Source organism: Odocoileus virginianus, chromosome 25, assembly GCF_023699985.2.
Source record: "Odocoileus virginianus isolate 20LAN1187 ecotype Illinois chromosome 25, Ovbor_1.2, whole genome shotgun sequence".
NCBI lineage: Eukaryota > Metazoa > Chordata > Mammalia > Artiodactyla > Cervidae > Odocoileus > Odocoileus virginianus.
Window position 1 is genome coordinate 47,718,172 of NC_069698.1, and position 17,894 is coordinate 47,736,065.

General features: G+C 36.3%; 1 pseudogene; it reads right to left on the minus strand.

Annotated features, from left to right (window-relative positions):
• Positions 1 to 15,238: 15,238 nt before the first annotated feature.
• On the minus strand, positions 15,239 to 15,323 carry LOC139031158 (U6 spliceosomal RNA; annotated as a pseudogene).
• Between the last annotated feature and the right edge of the window lie 2,571 nt (positions 15,324 to 17,894).

Genomic DNA, 17,894 nt, shown 5'->3' on the forward strand with positions numbered 1-17,894 from the left:
GCTTTTTCTGACTACTCAGTTTGAAGACATCCCTTACAAATAAGTCTTTAAATTCCCCATAACTGACAATGGTTTAGTGTTTACATAAACCCATCACTATCAGAAATTAATTCATTCATTTCTTATATCTTTGTCTGTCTTAAATTTCCTGATTTGGGTTAATCTAGATTATTAGCTCCATAAAAATATTGACTTTATCTGGTATGTTCACTGCTCCATCCTTAATCGTGTCCAGTATATGACTCGTTCTTAACAAAGTTTGATGCATGAAAGAAGTCATAAATGATCAAATCAATGAAACAGAAAGAGTACTTTTATATTCCTTTTGAACTTCATATATTGAAATAATTTTATATTTATAAAAAGTTACTTAAACCTACAAAAAAATTTTTCATATATCCATTACGCAATGTCCCCTAATATCTTTTATAACCATAGTGCAATTATCAAGCCAAATAAATTAATTTTGTACAAAATTCTTAACTATAGATTCTTACTTCATTATTTGTTTCATTAACTTTTTTTTTTTTTCTAGGTTCCAGGATCCAATTCACATTGTCTTTGCTCCCTAATATTTTCAGTCTTTTCCAGTTAGTAAGAGGTACTCCATCTTTCCTTGAGTTTCATGTCCTTTGAAGTTTTAAAGAGTTGGATATTTAGTAGTTCAGTTCAGTTGCTCAGTAGTGTCCGACTCTGTGACCCCATGGACTACAGCCCAAGAGGCCTCCCTGTCCATCACCAACTCCCAAGTTTGCTCAAACTCATGTCATCGAGTTGGTGACACCATCAAACCATCTTATCTTCTGTCATCCCCTTCTCCTCCTGCTTTCGATCTTTCCCAGCATCAGGGTCTTTTCCAATGAGTCAGTTCTTTGCATCAGGTGGCCAAAGTATTGGAGCTTCAGCTTCAGCATCAGTCCTTCCAATGACTATACAGGACTGATTTCCTTTAGGATGGATTGGTTTGATCTCCTTGCATTCCAAGAGACTGAGGGGGGACCGGGATGGGGAATACATGTAAATCCATGGCTAATTCATTTCAATGTATGACCAAAACTACTCTAATGATGTAAAGTAATTAGCCTCCAACTAATAAAAATAAATGGAAAAAAAATTTAAAAAAAACAAGTCTTCTCCAACACCACAGTTCTAAAGCAACTTCAGTGCTCAGCTTTCTTTATAGTTCAGCTCTCACATCCATACATGACAGGTGGAAAAACCATAGCTTTGACTAGACAGACCTTTGTTGGCAAAGTAATGTCTCTGCTTTTTAATATGCTATCTAGGTTGGCCATAGCTTTTCTTCCAAGGAGCAAGTGTCTTTTAATTTCATGGCTGCTGTCACCATCTGCAGTGATTTTGGAGCCTAAAAATAAAGTCTGTCACTGTTTCCATTGTTTTTCCATCTATTTTCATGAAGTGATGGGACTGGATGCCATGATCTTTGTTTTCTGAATGTTGAGTTTTCAGCCAACTTTTTCACTCTACTCTTTTCACTTTCATCAAGAGGCTCTTTAGTTCTTCTTCACTTTCTGCCATAAAAGTGTCATATTTAGTAGAATATTTCCCAATTTGGGTTTGTCTGAAGTTTTCTCATACCTAGGCTGAGGTTATACATTTCAGCAGAATACCAAAAGAGATGTGCCTTTTTCAGCATGGTATAACAGGAGACACATCACATCCATAAATCTTTGAGAGTTTCTGGGATCATTTTTAAACTCTAATTTCTAATTGAATAAGTCCTTCTCTAACCCTTCCCTGTATCTCCAGGGTAAATGAGGTTAACCTTCATGGTCTTGCCTTGGTTTTGTGTCATGTATAAAATTATTGATACCCATTTATGCCAAGTATAAACCAAAGTGTAGTATATAACATTGCTTCTCAATAAAAGTTATAATACAGTTATTCAATGTTTTACAAGTGAACTGTGCCACCCTGTCATCTGTCCCACAAAAATCCCATCCTTCTCTTCCCCTTCAAAGTCACCCTTTTGTTTCCAGGTCTACCTATATGCAGGTGGAAGGTTTTAATTTAGTTTTTAAATTAAAATAAACTTTTCAACAAGCTGAATCTTCATGGATTAAATGAATTCATAGAGCTAGTAACTGAGTCTAAATTTGGAATCTAGAATAAACATCAAGCCACAAATCTCTCTCCCTAAAGGCATATGATATTTTGATAGGCATCATGACACACACTACAGATGTCTTGGCTTGGATACGTTGGTTATGAGGAATTCTTGAGATAGTTTTAATGCCAGTTTAGCTTGATATGTGAGTCCAGCAATGCCTGTGGTTTATTGCACGTGGCACTCATTTGGTAAATAAGGTACTATGCAGATTATAAACTTAAAGCTCGTGACACTGAATCTTCTCTTCAACTGAATCTTCTATGCACACCATGATCTTCTACAACAACTATTATGGTGGTTTGAGTTATGGCTTTGGCGACCTGAGATGTAGCTATGGATATGGTTATGGTAGCTGTAGACATATCTGTTATCATCCATGTTGCTATGGAAGATACCGCTCTTCTGGTTTCTTCTGACAAATTCTAGATTGCTCATCTTTTCAGAATGTTCTCTTATGAGGATCCATGTATACCTCCCTCATTTTATATATTAAGGATGTTCATGTCTGTTAAAAAATGAGTACCAAATCTAAGCTACTATGCAACATCAGAATTTTCTATTGAATTGCCAGTTTCCAACAATTTATAAAAAATATTCATCTGATCTATCTTACTACTATATGATTCAATGCAAATTTATTGTTGTTCAGTCACTAAGGTCTGACTCATTGAGACCCATGGACTGCAGGAAGCCAGGCTTCTCTGTCCTTCACTGTCTCCCAGAGCCTGCTCAAACTCATGTACTTAGTCAGTGATGCCATTCAACCATCTCATCCTCTGTCACCCCTCTCCTACCCTCAGTCTTTTACAGCATCAGAGTCTTTCCTATGAGTCAGCCCTTCACATCAGGTGGCCAAAAGACTGGAGCTTCAGCTTCAGCATCAGTTCTTCCAGTGAATATTCAGGGTTGATTTACTTTATAATTGACTAGTTTGATCTCCTTGCAGTCCAAGGGACTCTCAAGAGTTTTCTCCAGCACTGCAGTTCACAAGTATCAATTTTTCAGCACTCAGTCTTCCTTATGGTCCAGCACTCACAACCATACGTGACTACTGGAAAAGCCCTAGCTTTGACTATATGGACCTTTGTTGTCAAAGTGATGTTTCTGTTTTTTAATATGCTGTCTAGGTTTGTAATAGCTTTTCTTCCAAGGAGTATGTGTCTTTTAATTTTGTGGCTACTGTCACCATCAGCAGTGATTTAGGAACCCAAGAACTTAAAATCTGTCACTGCTTCCACTTTTTACCTATTTATTTGCCATGAAGGAATAGAATGAGATTCCATGATCAGCTTTTTGAATGTTGAGTTTTAATCCAGCTTTTTCACTTTCCTATTTCACCCTCATCAAGAGGCTCTTTAGTTTCTCTTCCCTTTCTGCCATTAGGGTAGTATCATCTGAATCTAAGGTTGTTGATATTTCTCCCAGCAATCTTGATTCCAGTTTGTGATACATCTAGCCTGGCATTTTGCATGATTTACTTTGCATATAAGTTAAATAAGTGGGGTGACAATATACAACTTTGATATACTCCTTCCCCAATTTTCAACCAGCCCATTGTTTCATGTCTAATTCAATCTGTTGCTTCTTGACCTGTATACAGGTTTCTCAGAAGAATAGTCTTAACCACTTCCCTTAGGAAAATGTCTAAATTGATTTTTTTGTTCAAATTTCTCTGTTTTCCCTACCTACAATACTTTGACATATATTATTTATGTAGATTTCTTTGATTGTGTGTTTCATGTGAGGTGTTTGGCCCTTTCACTGTCTATCAGTGAGTGAGTGAAGTTGCTCAGTCGTGTCCGACTCTTTGTGACACCATAACTGTAGCCTACAAAGCTCCTCTGTCCATGGAATTTTCCAGTCAAGAGTACTAGAGTGGGTTGCCATTTCCTTCTCCAGGAGATCTTCTTGACCCAGGGATCAAACCCGGGTCTGCCGCATTGCAGGCAGATGCTTTACCGTCTGAGTACAAGATAATTTTTTTTTTTTTTATTAAAAGCATCTTGATTTTTTTAAAATCTTTTTTATTAAAAAAAAAAAGGATAGCCACTCTGTTTCAGTTAGTTCAAAGTTCTTGTGGAGTATGATTAATAATTTTCAGAGTTTTTGCAGCTATGTTTGCAGTCTGTTTGGCTCATCTTGTGTCACTGGCTGTCTCCCTGATCCCTGACATTGCTGCCTGAAAGTGCAGAAGGAATTTCATCAGCCAAGTCTCTGTCTTTTGGTGGAGTAGGAGGATAGCAATATTCCCCGTATATCTTCTTCACTGTCAAGATGTGTTTGCAGAGGACAGGAGAGTGTCAGGTACATGAGAACAGAGCCTTCCTTAATTTGGAAATGATTCCCTTTAAATAACTAGAGGTATGGCTTATCACTGAATAAAAAATATTTATGTAAAAAGAAGAGGATATTTAAAACATCAGTGTTCCAAACCTCTTTGAAAAGCAAATAGTAAGGGAAATTTTTACTATAAATACTTTTAAGTATAATGTAAGGAGAATAAAGGAAAAATGAAGACACAGGAACAATTAATTCAATATAAAATGGATAAACTATAAAGAAAATCAGTAATTCCTCAAGCTGGTAGTTTGAACAGATCTGTCAAAATGACGAATTCTAGAGTTTGATCAAGAATATAGGTGAGAGACTACAAATTACGAGTGTGAAGAATGAAAGAATAAACATTTTTTAAGATCCCACAAGCTCCAAACATAATGGATAACATGAAAGACGTTAGTCATAATTCCACAACACAGTTGAAATGGAAAAATTTCCTTTAAACACACCAATTACCAAAACCAACTCCAGTAAATCTGAGTCAGTCAGTTCAGCTGCTCAGTCATGTCCGAATCTTTGCAAACCCGTGGACTGCAGCAAGCCAGGCTTTTCTGTCCATCGCGAACTCCCAAAACTTGCTCAAACTCATGTCCATAGAGTCAGTGATGCCATTCAACCATCTCATCCTCTGTCGTCCCCTTCTCCTACTGCCTTCAATCTTTCCCAGCACCAGGGGCTTTCCAATGAGCCAGTTCTTTGCATCAGGTAGTCAAAAGTATTGGAGTTTCAGTTTCAGCATCAGTTCTTCCAATGAATATTCAGAGTTGATTTCCTTTAGGATTGACTGGTGTGATCTCCTTGAAGTCCAAAGGACTCTCAAGAGTCTTCTCCAACACCACAGTTCAAAAGCACCAATTCTTTGATGCTCACCTTTCTTTATAGTCCAACTCTCACATACATACATCAGTTCAGTTCAGTTGCTCAGTCGTGTCCGACTCTTTGCATCCCATGGACTGCAGCATGCCAGGCTTCCCTTCCATCACTTCCCTTCCATCACCAACTCTTGGAGGCTACTCAAACTCAAAGTCCATTGAGTTGGTGATGTCATCCAACCATCTAATCCTCTGTTGTCCCCTTCTCCTCCTGCCTTCAATCTTTCCCAGCATCAGGGTCTTTTCAAAAGAGTCAGCACTTCACATCAGGTGGCCAAATTATTGGAGTTTCAGCTTCAACATCAGTCCTTCCAGTGAACATCCAGGACTGATCTTCTTTAGAATGGACTGGTTGGATCTCCTTGCAGTCCAAGGGACTCTCAAGAGTCTTCTCCAACACCACAGTTCAAAAGCATCAATTCTTTGGCACTCAGCTTTCTTTACATTCCAACTCTCACATCCATACATGACAACTGGAAAGACCAAACCTTTGACTAGATGGACCTTTGTTGTTAAAATAATGTCTCTGTTTTTTAATATGCTGTCTAGGTTGGTCATAACTTTTCTTCCAAGGAGCAAATGTCTTTTAATTTCATGGCTGCAGTCACAATCTGCAGTGATTTTTGAGTCCAAGAAAATTAAGTCTGTCAGTGTTTCCATTGTTTCTCCATCTATTTGCTATGGAGTGATGGGACCAGATGTCATGATCTTAGTTTTTTGAATGTCAAGTTTTCAGCCAGCTTTTTCACTCTCCTCTTTCACGTTTATCAAGAGGTTCCTTAATTCCTCTTTGTTTTCTGCCATAGGAGTGATGTCATCTGCATTTCTGAAGTTATTGAAGTTATTATTCTGGCAATCTTGATTCCAGCTTGTGCTTCATCCAGCCCAGCGTTTCTCATGATGTACTCTGTACACAAGTTAAATAAGCAGCATGACAATAAACAGCCTTGATATACTTCTTTTCCAACTTGGAATCAGTCTGCTGATATCTAGTTTTAACTGTTGCTTCTTGGCCTGCATTCAGATTTGAGTAGCACTTTATCTAATAAAGAAAATGAATGCATAGTTAAAAACAAATTTCCCCTAAATAAACTCTAGGCATAGATATCTTCAGTGGTAAATTTTATTAAATATTTACACAGCATATTTATGGGTACCTTAAGAAAATTACTTGCTTGTTTTGCTTTAAGAAAATTACAGAGACTGGGAAATTGACTTCAAATATTTTTCTCTAAAGGCACTAGTAAGCAAGAGATATTTTTAACTTATGAGTATTTTATTTAATACATGAAAAACACAAAAACTATCTTTATGAAGAATCATTTATATTTATCTATCTAACTATATCTAGGAGAAGCAGATAAAAACACACTAATAATGGATTACTTTCCTCAGAACAAGACAGATAAAGTAGAAATAATAAGTAAAGCCTAAACAATATAATCAATTAGATAAAGCTTATAATATAGTGATCTTCGCATCCCATAATATAAAGTGAATCTTCTTTTCCAACACCCACAGAACAAACACCATAATTGATCATATATTTAATATTATGTTACACAGAATTAGCATCTTTTGTAGAGTAGAAATACAAGCAAGAATACTTCTTTACCTCATGCAGCAAAACTCATAATTACTGGGGAAAGGAAAGAATACAAAATCCCTTTAAAAACAAAATCAAGCAGTAGGGAAAACAATGAGTTCTTTACAACCTAGAAAATAAAATAAATAAAATAAAATAAAAAGTCTTCTATTTAGGAAAACTTGGGGGGTAAAAGATGAAATATGAATGAAATTATAGATTTTTAAATAACTAAAGAAAATGATCCATAATAGTCTTTGAGAAATATTTAAAGCAGTGTTTAAAGAAAAATTCATAGCACCAAACACATTTATCACTAAAAATAAAAGAAAAATCAATAATTCAGTCAGAACACTTCATAAAGGAGAAATAAAGAAACCAGAAAAGGAAAAAATAGATCAAAAAACAGAAAGTAATGAGAATAAGAAGTGATTTAAATAACCAGCCAAAATGCTGTCATTGGAAAGAATTAACAGAATTATAAACTACTTGCTAACTTGAATAAAAAAGAGAGGAATCACATACAAAATAAATAGCAAAAGAAAAATGAACATTAAAATGGAAGAAATTTGAAACATCATATGAAACTACTTTTTAGAACTTTATAAATCTGAAAACAAAGGTGAAATGGATAATTTCCTAGCAAAATACAAATTACCAAAATGGACACTGCTAATTTTAGAGATCAAAAACATACCAATTTCCTTGGAAGGAAAAGAGGATATTATTAACAAGATAGCCTACATAAAAGCCTAGTCCCAGATGAATTCTCAGCATTCTATCAAATTTTCAAGCACAAGAAAATCCTAATACTGTAAGAATTGTTAAAGAGCACTGAAAATGAACAACTTCCTAATTTCTTGTATGAAAAATGTGTAGCATTGAGTCTGTGATAGGTAACTTGCCCCTTTGATTCCTACCTTTTGATGTAAATATTTTTGTGTGATCCTCTCCCTCTGAGTATGAGACCTGTGACTTATTTGTAGACAGTAAAATATGGCAAATATATATTATTATGTGTGATTATGTGATTATGTTACACAAGACTGTATTACCTCTCTTGCTGGAGTCTCTCTTCCTCCTTGCTGTCTTTGAGTAAACAAGCATCCCATGTTTGGGAATTTATTTGGGAAGGGAATATGGGCAGTCTTTTCCTGCCAAGAATAGCTTCTAGAAGACATCCTGCAAGGGACTCTGATCAACAGCCAGCAAGAAAATAAGTCTTTCATTTCTACAGCTAAAAGCAACTGCCAACAACAATGTGAACTTGGAAGTGGATCCTACCCTAGCTAAGCCAGCATCTTTAATTAGGACATTATGAGATGTTGAAGCTTTTCAGCCCATATCTAAAATAGTGTTTTTATCTTAATATTATAGTCCACTATGCCTGCCAAATATTTTTACAATCTATTGCTAGCTTGAGATGCAACTCATTATTAACTTATTCTTAATGTTATATCTCTCATACCTTTAAAATGGTTAGAAGTGATATTTGGCTTTGTGTTAAGAGTTTTCTGACATAACTTTCCTTATTCCCTCAGAAGCAGAGGAGGAAACTGAAGTCTACAGAAAGTAAGTTACTTTCCTAAGACAACTTATATTTGAACTGATAAAGAAACTAACCTAAGAATAATAAGAGAAAAATAGCTCCCCAAGAAAGTAATTGTTGGTTTTCTTAAAAACTGAAACACAAACACTATCAGAAATACTGAAAATCAAATAACTGACATAGTGACCAGAGTTTCTGTTTAGGTTGAACAAGTTTATTAGGTCAACAGAGAAGCAAGCTCCAGAGTGAATGTCAAGGCAATTTCTTGACACCATCATCCTAATGAAAGCAGAAGTCTGAGGTTGCATGTGAATTTCACTATCTCCCACTTAATGGAGTAAATTCAGGGAATTTATAGGTTACATGGTCAAGCAACAACAGACTGTACTAGATTTCCATGATACGACATAATCATCATCCAGGGAAAGACACAGAATATATAGGGTTCAGAACTGGTGAATCTTGATGTCCAGGTGCAGAAGGGGAGACTCTTCCACGGTGTCCTCAATAGTAGTAGCTAAAGCCAGAGCCATAGCCAGAGTCGCACCCATAGCCACAGCCAAGGCCTCCGTAACTACAGCTTCCGTAACCATGGCCCCCATAGTAGTTTTCATAGTAGCTACACATGATATTAGTGTTGAGGCTTTCCGTGGACAGAGAAGGAGCATAGGTGACTTCAGCCCAGACAACTTCCCTGCAGAGGGCCTCTTCTATATACTTAGTGTGGATGGGAACCACTACACAAGTCATAATGCTATTGGCTAATTTGCAGGACCAGTTTGAGTAATTTGCTGATTCCTGGCTTTTAGTCATGGCCTCAGCGGGCTTGAGGATCTTTGCTAATGTTTAGTCACACCTGAATCATTTGTGAGCCATTAGTAAGAAACAACTGTCACATATTCAAAACTCTATTCATATAAGATCTTCAAATTATCCATTTCGAACCAATATTTATGGCAAGAAATAGCGTTTTGAGTAAATATTCTAACCTTTCCCAGACAATCAATGATTATATATTCTTTTGATGGCATTCAATACATCATGATAATCTACCTTAACCTTGAGCTTTTCTATCTGCTGCTCCAAATTTTTTTGTTTTCCTTTAGAAATTCTCCTTATTTTCATGTAAGAGATGGCTTACTATGAAAAAGCCAAAGGGTATCACTCAGCTTCATGTGACAATTGACAAAAATCCAATACTGCAGTTAAGGTAGTTTGAAATTCTGGGCCACCAGGTCTGAGAAAACTGGACTTCTCTTTCTCACTTACATTAATATTTCTTCTTATGACTCTATACTTTAAATTCTATATTTTAAATTTTTTCCATAGTTTTAAAATCATATCTTGAATCTACCACCAGAAAACAAAAAATTAAGTGATTTCACTTATAAAGTTGCATTTTCATGAAAGGGTTTTCTTCAAATTTCAACATATTTGTAATATTTGTGTTTTGATTCAAAGGTGAATATTATTTTATTTAAAACAATGATACTGGCAGAGATACCTTTCATGATGCTAGTAGACTAGGAGTCCTTGGTAAACTTGCTTAGACTATGAGAAACATTATGACATATATATTTTTGTATGCAATGAATAATCTGAGCTGAGTAATTAAGTAAAGTTCAGTTCAGTTCAGTCACTTAGTCATGTCCAACTCTTTGTGACCCCTTGGATTAAGTAAAAAAGCCCTCTAAACTCGTGTTCTTAGAAAGATGATTTCACAGATGTCAGCAGAGCCTAATAGATAAAACTAAAACTTTTGGAATCAGCTCTCCAGATTGAAATATTATTTCCATCACTTATAGCTGGATGACCTGGAGGAGGAAATGGCAACCCACTCCAGTATTCTTGCCTAGAAAATGCCATGGACAGAGGAACCTGGCAGGCTACATTCTATGGGTCTGCAAAGACCCACAACTAACACTTAGAGTTTAGTGACCACTGTAACTGTGTGCCTCTGTTTTCCATTTGCAAATGGGATGGTAAGTAATACCTACCCCCCACAGCAATTTTGAGAACTGACTTAGCTGATATGTATCAAGCATTCAGAACAGTGTCTGGCACATTGTAGGCACTAGGCTAACACTGGCTACTACTTGTTTCATCTGATAATGGTGTTCATAGAAATGTTGAGTTGATAAAGAGAACTCAACTATAGTTAAGTCCTCCTTTTGTGTCATTGAAGCTGAAGGGAAGGGAAACCATGTATTAAGACTATGCATCTGAAAGTGGAAATCACACTATGAATGAGCAAGTCCCATGAGTTACTCAACAAACATATCACAGGCAAGTAGAGAATGCAACAGTTGGTACCTACCTATGTGGATCTGAGTGCAGACTCACTGATTTCCCTGGCACAACAAAAGACCTTTCTGGCTGTAGATCTACAAAGATGTAACACTAAATGGTAGGTAACTGACTCATCAGAAGAGTTTTTGGTTATGGCCATGCAAAGTGGCAATTTCCACTCTACCATCCATAGATATTAGCATGAGACAGATTAAGACACTCCTTTTCAATTAATAACGTACCCATTGCACATTGAAGTCCACCTCAGAATGCACAGAAGGAATGGCAAACCTTTAAAAAAATGAGTTTAATCCTAACAACTAGAATGTCATTGAATTTCATTGAGTTTACTTGGAAGAACCAAGAATAAATGTTTTGACATCCAGTATAAATAGCAGGCTTACCCAATGGTTCAGCAGGTAAAGAATTGCTTGTAATGCAGGAAACACAGGAGATGCAAACTCAGTCCCTGGTTCAGGAAGATTCCCTGGAGGAGGAAATGACAACATGCTCCAGTATTTTTGCCTGGAAAATCCTATGAACAGAGGAGCCTGGCAAGCTATAGTACAAAGGGTCACAAAGCATCAGACACAACTGAGTGTGAGCACAGATAATGGATAAACATCAAGTCAAAATAGAATTCGGTAAAATATGAGAAATGAAACATATTTGTGCACTTGCAAAGTTGTATTCTGAAAAAATGTTATCTGAATTATGCATTTAAAATAAAATGTATATTTTTCTACAAAGAAATACTGTGCAATATCACACACCTCATACTTGAAGTAAAGAAAGTGACTCAGCACTTCTGGGCTTACCGGGCGGCTCAGCTGGTAAAGAAACCACCTGCAATGTGGAACACCTGGGTTCAGTCCCTGGGTTGGGAAGATCCCATGGAGAAGGGAAAGGCTACCCACTCCAGTATTCTGGCCTGGCGAATTCCATGGACTGTATAGTCCATGATGTCGCAAACAGTAGGATGTGACTGAGCAACTTTCACTTTGACTTTAGCATTTTTATTTCTTCAAAACTAAAGAAAATGACTTCCTCTACTGCAGTGGGTAGGTGAACTTGAAGGTACTAATAACCTCAGAACAATTTTAATCAATTCCAGTTTGCATAGTTTCTGTGATTTCATAGAATTTCATGACAAAATTTAAATTTGAGCCCTTAAGGAGAAAGGGCTTTCAAATCAAGTTAAATATTTGTCATTCAAAGCACATGATTTGATTGTGCATATCTTGTTGACACAACAGCAGTGTAAACTTCCCTGTGAAGGCTTCACTATGCCTAGTGAAATAAAGGCTTTACGAGAACTTCTTGTTGGTATGGTTTGTGGTTAAGGCAGAATAATTTGTCTTGAAGACAGCGTTACCTGTGACTTGCCACACCTACTACTGAGGAAATGTAGAAGATGATGTGAAGATGGTGATGTTAAAACTCAGGAAACCATCCACCTCTTCTACACTGGCACCGTCTATTCCTGCCACCATGATCTACTATGGCAACTACTATGGGGCCATGAATATGACAGGATTGGCTGTGACTATCAAGGATATGGTGACTATGGATGTGACTGCTGTTGCCCATCTTACTATGGAAGATATTGGTCACAAAGGCTCTACTGAAAAACTCTAGATCCACCGAACCTCCCCTATTTTCCCTCTTGTGAAATATGGATTCTGCTGTTGGGCTTACTCATCTCATCCTGTCTCTTCAAAATAGCAACAATCTAAATCAAAATCTAAACCGTCATGAAAATAATTCAGATCTCATCTTTCCCTGGTTCCATCATGCAAGATCATAAGGATTTTTTTTTCTTAAATGCAATGAAAAGTTTCCTTTTGTTCTCTAAGTATTTCTTTAAATAAATTTAATCTCTTTTCAAACATGATACACTTTCACATCATTGCATATGGATGACTGTAACATAAAAACTTGTATTTACTATCCCAAGAGATTGACTGACCCAAAGCTTACCTCCATCCTTTATTTCCTAGTTTTTGTCCCTCTACATATTTCTCATGTTTAAAGCTGAATTTCCATGTGACATAGTTAATTGCTTCCTCATCAATAAATTCAACTTCCTTTTAACTCACAAACAAAATGGCTCAAAACACACATGAAGTCTGATAGTTGCATGGGGTTGTCTGTCCCTGTTTCCCTAGAACACAGAGGAACACAAGCATGTTTTAAGTGGTGCTTCTGTGAGTTTTCCAGGTGTCTGTTTTCTATTTGCTGGTATACTCTCAGTTGCTTGATGTCATTCATATAGAATTTGTGTCAAGCTTGAAGTTGAATATATAAAGTCCCGAGGCAGCCGTAAGAACCTGGATGTCCTTCTAATAAATCTCTTTATCATAAAGCTTCAATACTTTGGCCACCTGATGTGAAGAACTGAATCACTGGAAAAGACTGTGATGCTGGGAAAGATTGAGGGCAGGAGGCAAAAGGGGTGACAGAGGATGAGATGGTTGGATGACATCATCGACTCAATGGACATGAGTTTGAGCAAACTTCTTGAGATAGTAAAGGACAAACAGGGAAGCCTGGCATGCTGCAGTCCATGGGGTCACATAGAGCCAGACATGGCTGAGCAACTGAGCAAGTTTATCATAGACCATTTTGATTACAAAGTTCATTTCACGTGTTCAGCCATTCATTCATTCCTTCAATACTCAGCTCCTAAAGTATGCCAAACATGCTGCTGTGTTGGGAGAGAGCATTTTGTAAAAGATTACTTTGTAAAAATAATTTTTGTAAAATGTTTTGTAAAATATTTTTATTGTGACACTACTACATTTTATTTGGGTATAACATTTATAAAATCCTGACATCCATGTAATATTAAAGTGTGAATGTAGAATATTCTAATTCATTTTAAAGTTTTTGCTAAATGAACAGTTTTAATGGGCTTTGACCCCATTTGTAAAAAGAAAACTTCTCAATTAGTCTGTAAAAACACACGGTTGAAATTAAAGAGGGTATTAAATTATTAGCCAAATTTAAAAAACAAATTGCATAACTAGATAGTGGAATTAAAATTTATTAAAAAGTAAAAATGATTTGGTTGGTGTAACTTATTTTCCAACTTTTAAAATAAATTGAATTTGATAATAAATTTCAAATCTATGTTTTCACAAAATTTTAAACAAAAATTTCCTAATGTCCTATACCATGATCTATCATAATATAAATTATTTCTCTTATAAGCAAGTCTGTATGTTTTGTACTTAATGAGTATTTGTTGGTTATTAATGCATATAAAAGTTTGGAGATAAATTGTTATATTCAAGTTTGAGATTCAACCTCAAAATATTGGCTGGTATGGTTTTCTTGCATGCGTGCTCAGTCGCTTCAGTAATGTCTGACTCTTTACGACCCTATGGACTGTAGCCCCCGTCCATGGGGTTCTCCAGGCAAGAGTACTAGATTGAGTTGCCATGCCCTCCTTCAGGGATCTTCTCTACCCAGAAATGGAGCTCACGTCTCCTGCATTACAGGTGAATTCTTTACCGCTGAGCCACTGGGGAAGTCCCATGGTTTTCTCACCTAAAAGTTTAAAGAATTCCTACTCTAGACCAGGAATTCTCAAAGTGTGATCTTTTGACATCTGTGGGAACTGAAGACAATTTCAAGGGGTCTGTAAGACTCAAAATATTTTCACATGTTTGTTCATTTTTTAATCTAATAAACTCATGAATATATAGACATTTTTCAGATATATGTTATAATAGAACATATACTACCACAACTGATTTAAATACAGAGGCAAATATGAGATACCCATGCCACACATTTCTTCTGCCATTATTTCTAGAAAACTTTTCTTAAAAAACTCAAGGACAATTTTAAAATCAAGTTGAGGATTTGGGAACCTAAAAGGTGAAATATAGGGGAAAACCCAGCATTAATACTTTGATTTCTTTTTTAAAAAATGATTAATTGCATAATATAATGGTATACTCATGAAATGAATCAAGTCATGGTAACAATTAAATAAAACTCTCAAGATAAAAAATGATACATGATTTTATATTAACACTTGAATGTAGTAAATATTTTATTTACTGACTAATTTATTGACAATAATGAGTAGAAAATATTATTTGGTCTGAAGAGTCATTTACCTGAAAGAAAGAATTACATAATTTAAAAGATAATTTACTTCAGGTACCTCCTCACTTTATCACTTCACTGCTCAAATAGACATTCTCTGGGTTCCATCATTGCACATGAAAAAATTTATTAAAATTGAACCAAAGGGCTTAAAATTGACAACAGTTCAAAGAACCTGAGTATGGACTTTAAAACTGAATGAGAAAATCTCCAAAATACAAAGGAGTCTCTAAAATTAAGGACTTGTGAAAGGATTATTGGAGACCAGACAGACAGTTTATAATATATGCTGTAAGGCCCTATCCTTACTTATTCAAACAAGTGTTTCAGGAAGTTTTGTTTTTATTTTTATTTTTTTTAATACGGAATGATTCATGAGTGTGCATGTCATCCTTGTACAGGAGCCATGCTAATCTCTGTATCATTCCTTTTTTTTTTTTTTTTTTTTTGTATATTTTGTTATGCCCGATGTCCGAATCCCTGAGCGGGAAGAGAGAAGGCTTCCAAGACAATGCAACTCACAAAAAGGGAAGTTTATTGCTGACTGGAGTCAGGGCTCCTGCTGCATCCAACGCAGTGGTGCCGGGTCAGAGAGCCCCGAGCCCGAGCTGTTACACAAATTTATAAGGTGAACATAAGCAGTTGGTAGCTGGCTTACGTGGATTGGTTACATGTTTGCAAAGCAATTTTATTGGTCCAAACTTTCGCGGGCCTTTTTTCAAACTTGGGTAATTGAGGGCTTTTCAGCTTTCCCCTGATAGGTTCCCTTTTTCTTACTGGACGCATGTTGATTGGCTGGCTCCAGGTGGCCTGATGGGGGTAGGGAATCTTACCATTTCGGGGGGAAATCTAAACTTAGGTCCAGGCCGCCTGTCATGGTGTTAGCCCTGGCAGCCTCACATATATGCTGCTGAAGCTTTGAAGTTTTATTATTATGAAGCTTTACTATTCAAGTTTTCTGAAATATGATATAGAAAGTGTATAAAATTCCATGTGCAGATGGTGACTCTCAAATTGAGGAAAATAACCCCCTGCTATACAAATGAAACTTTCATCTCTGATACCAGGCAATCGCCACGGTGGTCTGGGATGTGGCTCTGGCTCTGGCTCTGGCCATAGGGATGGTGGTACCATACCTGGTTAACCACCAGAATGTGTGTGTGTGCTTAGTCACTAAGTCATGTCTGACTCTTTACGACCCCGTGGACTGTAGCCAGCCAGGTTCCTCTGTCCATGGGATTTCCCAGGCAAGAATATTGGAGTGGGTTGCCATTTCCTTCTTCAGGGAAACTTCCCAGCCCAGAGATTGAACCTGTGTCTCCTGTGTCTCTTGCATTATGGCAGATTCTTTACCCTTTGGGTCACTGGGAAGAAGGTCGCAAGAATAATTCTATAATAATTATAAAAATTCTATAATAATTCTACCCTTTATGGGTTAACCTGGAAAACATGAAGTTCAAATCTGATACACTTCTCAGCTGATGAAAATAGCCAGGAACGTGTTAAAAATTATAGATGCTTTATCTTTGACACCAATATATTTGTTTTCTACTGTTGATCATTAGCTTTCATATGCAACAATTTTAAGTTAATTTTTAATGAACTTATTTTCTTATATTCAGTATTATTTTGCTATGTTTACATTAATCTGCATGTCTCTGTGGGAAACTGCATTTGAATATTCCCTTTGCTTTTTTTTTCTGAGACAACCATTTTCTGAAAGAGTACGGCTATGACAATCAGTTCTTTATAACAACATGAGTATAAAACCTGTGTTTATAGGCAGCATTATTATTCAAATGTAAACACATTAAATGCCATCTCACACAATAATAGCCCTATTTTCTATGACATATGCAGGAAGTATCTATCTTTGGCTTGTTTTTCAAAAATTCTGCAGTTAGGTTGTATCTTCAGGTTTTTGCCTTAGGGTATATGAAAATGGCTTACTCTGCCTCTCCTATTTCTAGCTCTTCCTCTGAATTCAACAGAAAAAGAATACAATGCATGCCTTCATCTTTGCTGGGTCTGTTCACATTTTAGTAATGAGATCTACCAGAAAAAGCCCCTGGCTCCCTTCTTGGTAAACAATGTTTCAGCAGGCTAGATCACCACCTTTCACTTGCATTAGAGATATTCAGGTTGTTCTTTCACTTTCAATTTGAATAAAACAAAATGACTTTTCTGAATTATCCTAGCTCTCTTCCCCAGGCAAGTGAGGAAAAGAAATCTCCATTAATGAGACATCAGTGAGGAGCAGAACATCTGAATATTCCAGGCACCATCCAGACAGTATTCTCAGATATCAACACATATGGCTAGAAGCACTCCAGATATTTCAAAAAATTTATTATTCCTTGCAGAACTTTCAACAGTATAACACTTTACATTATAAGAAGTCTTATTTCATTGTCTCAGCAACTGATTTAAAGAATTCTCCTCCAATTTTTCCTGTGGGATGGTGGATTTTTCTCAAAGGACTTTGCATAACTGACACATGATCAAGTAATGAATAATAAAAAAGACATTATTCCACACAATATCACAAGCAAGGGATTGAAATGCTATAGCTAGAAGAGTGGCTAGTACATAGTAAGTGCCTAATAAATATTTTTAACAAATAAAGACACTGAATAATGTCAAAAAATGTCTCCCTGGAATTTCATATTTTACTTTAACAGACGATGAGAAAGTAGGAATATAAACTATCTCCAGAGTCTTGATGTGCAAATAATGTTATTTCACCCACAAAGTATTGCTCATCTCATTGTGTGCTCTCAGTAGCGTACTCAGAATGGAACAGAGTTTTATCATAAAAGGAAAAGAGACACTCTCAACCCTCACTCAACTGTGCTATGGCTGCAAAGAGATTGAAGACAAGAATTAGATGACTCTGAATACACAGGTAGGGTAGATAAAAACTATTTTTTAATCTATAATGGACTAGATGTATGAATTTGCCTATGTAAATCTATGCTACTTTTCAAAAGGTCCTATTTGCATATCATCTTG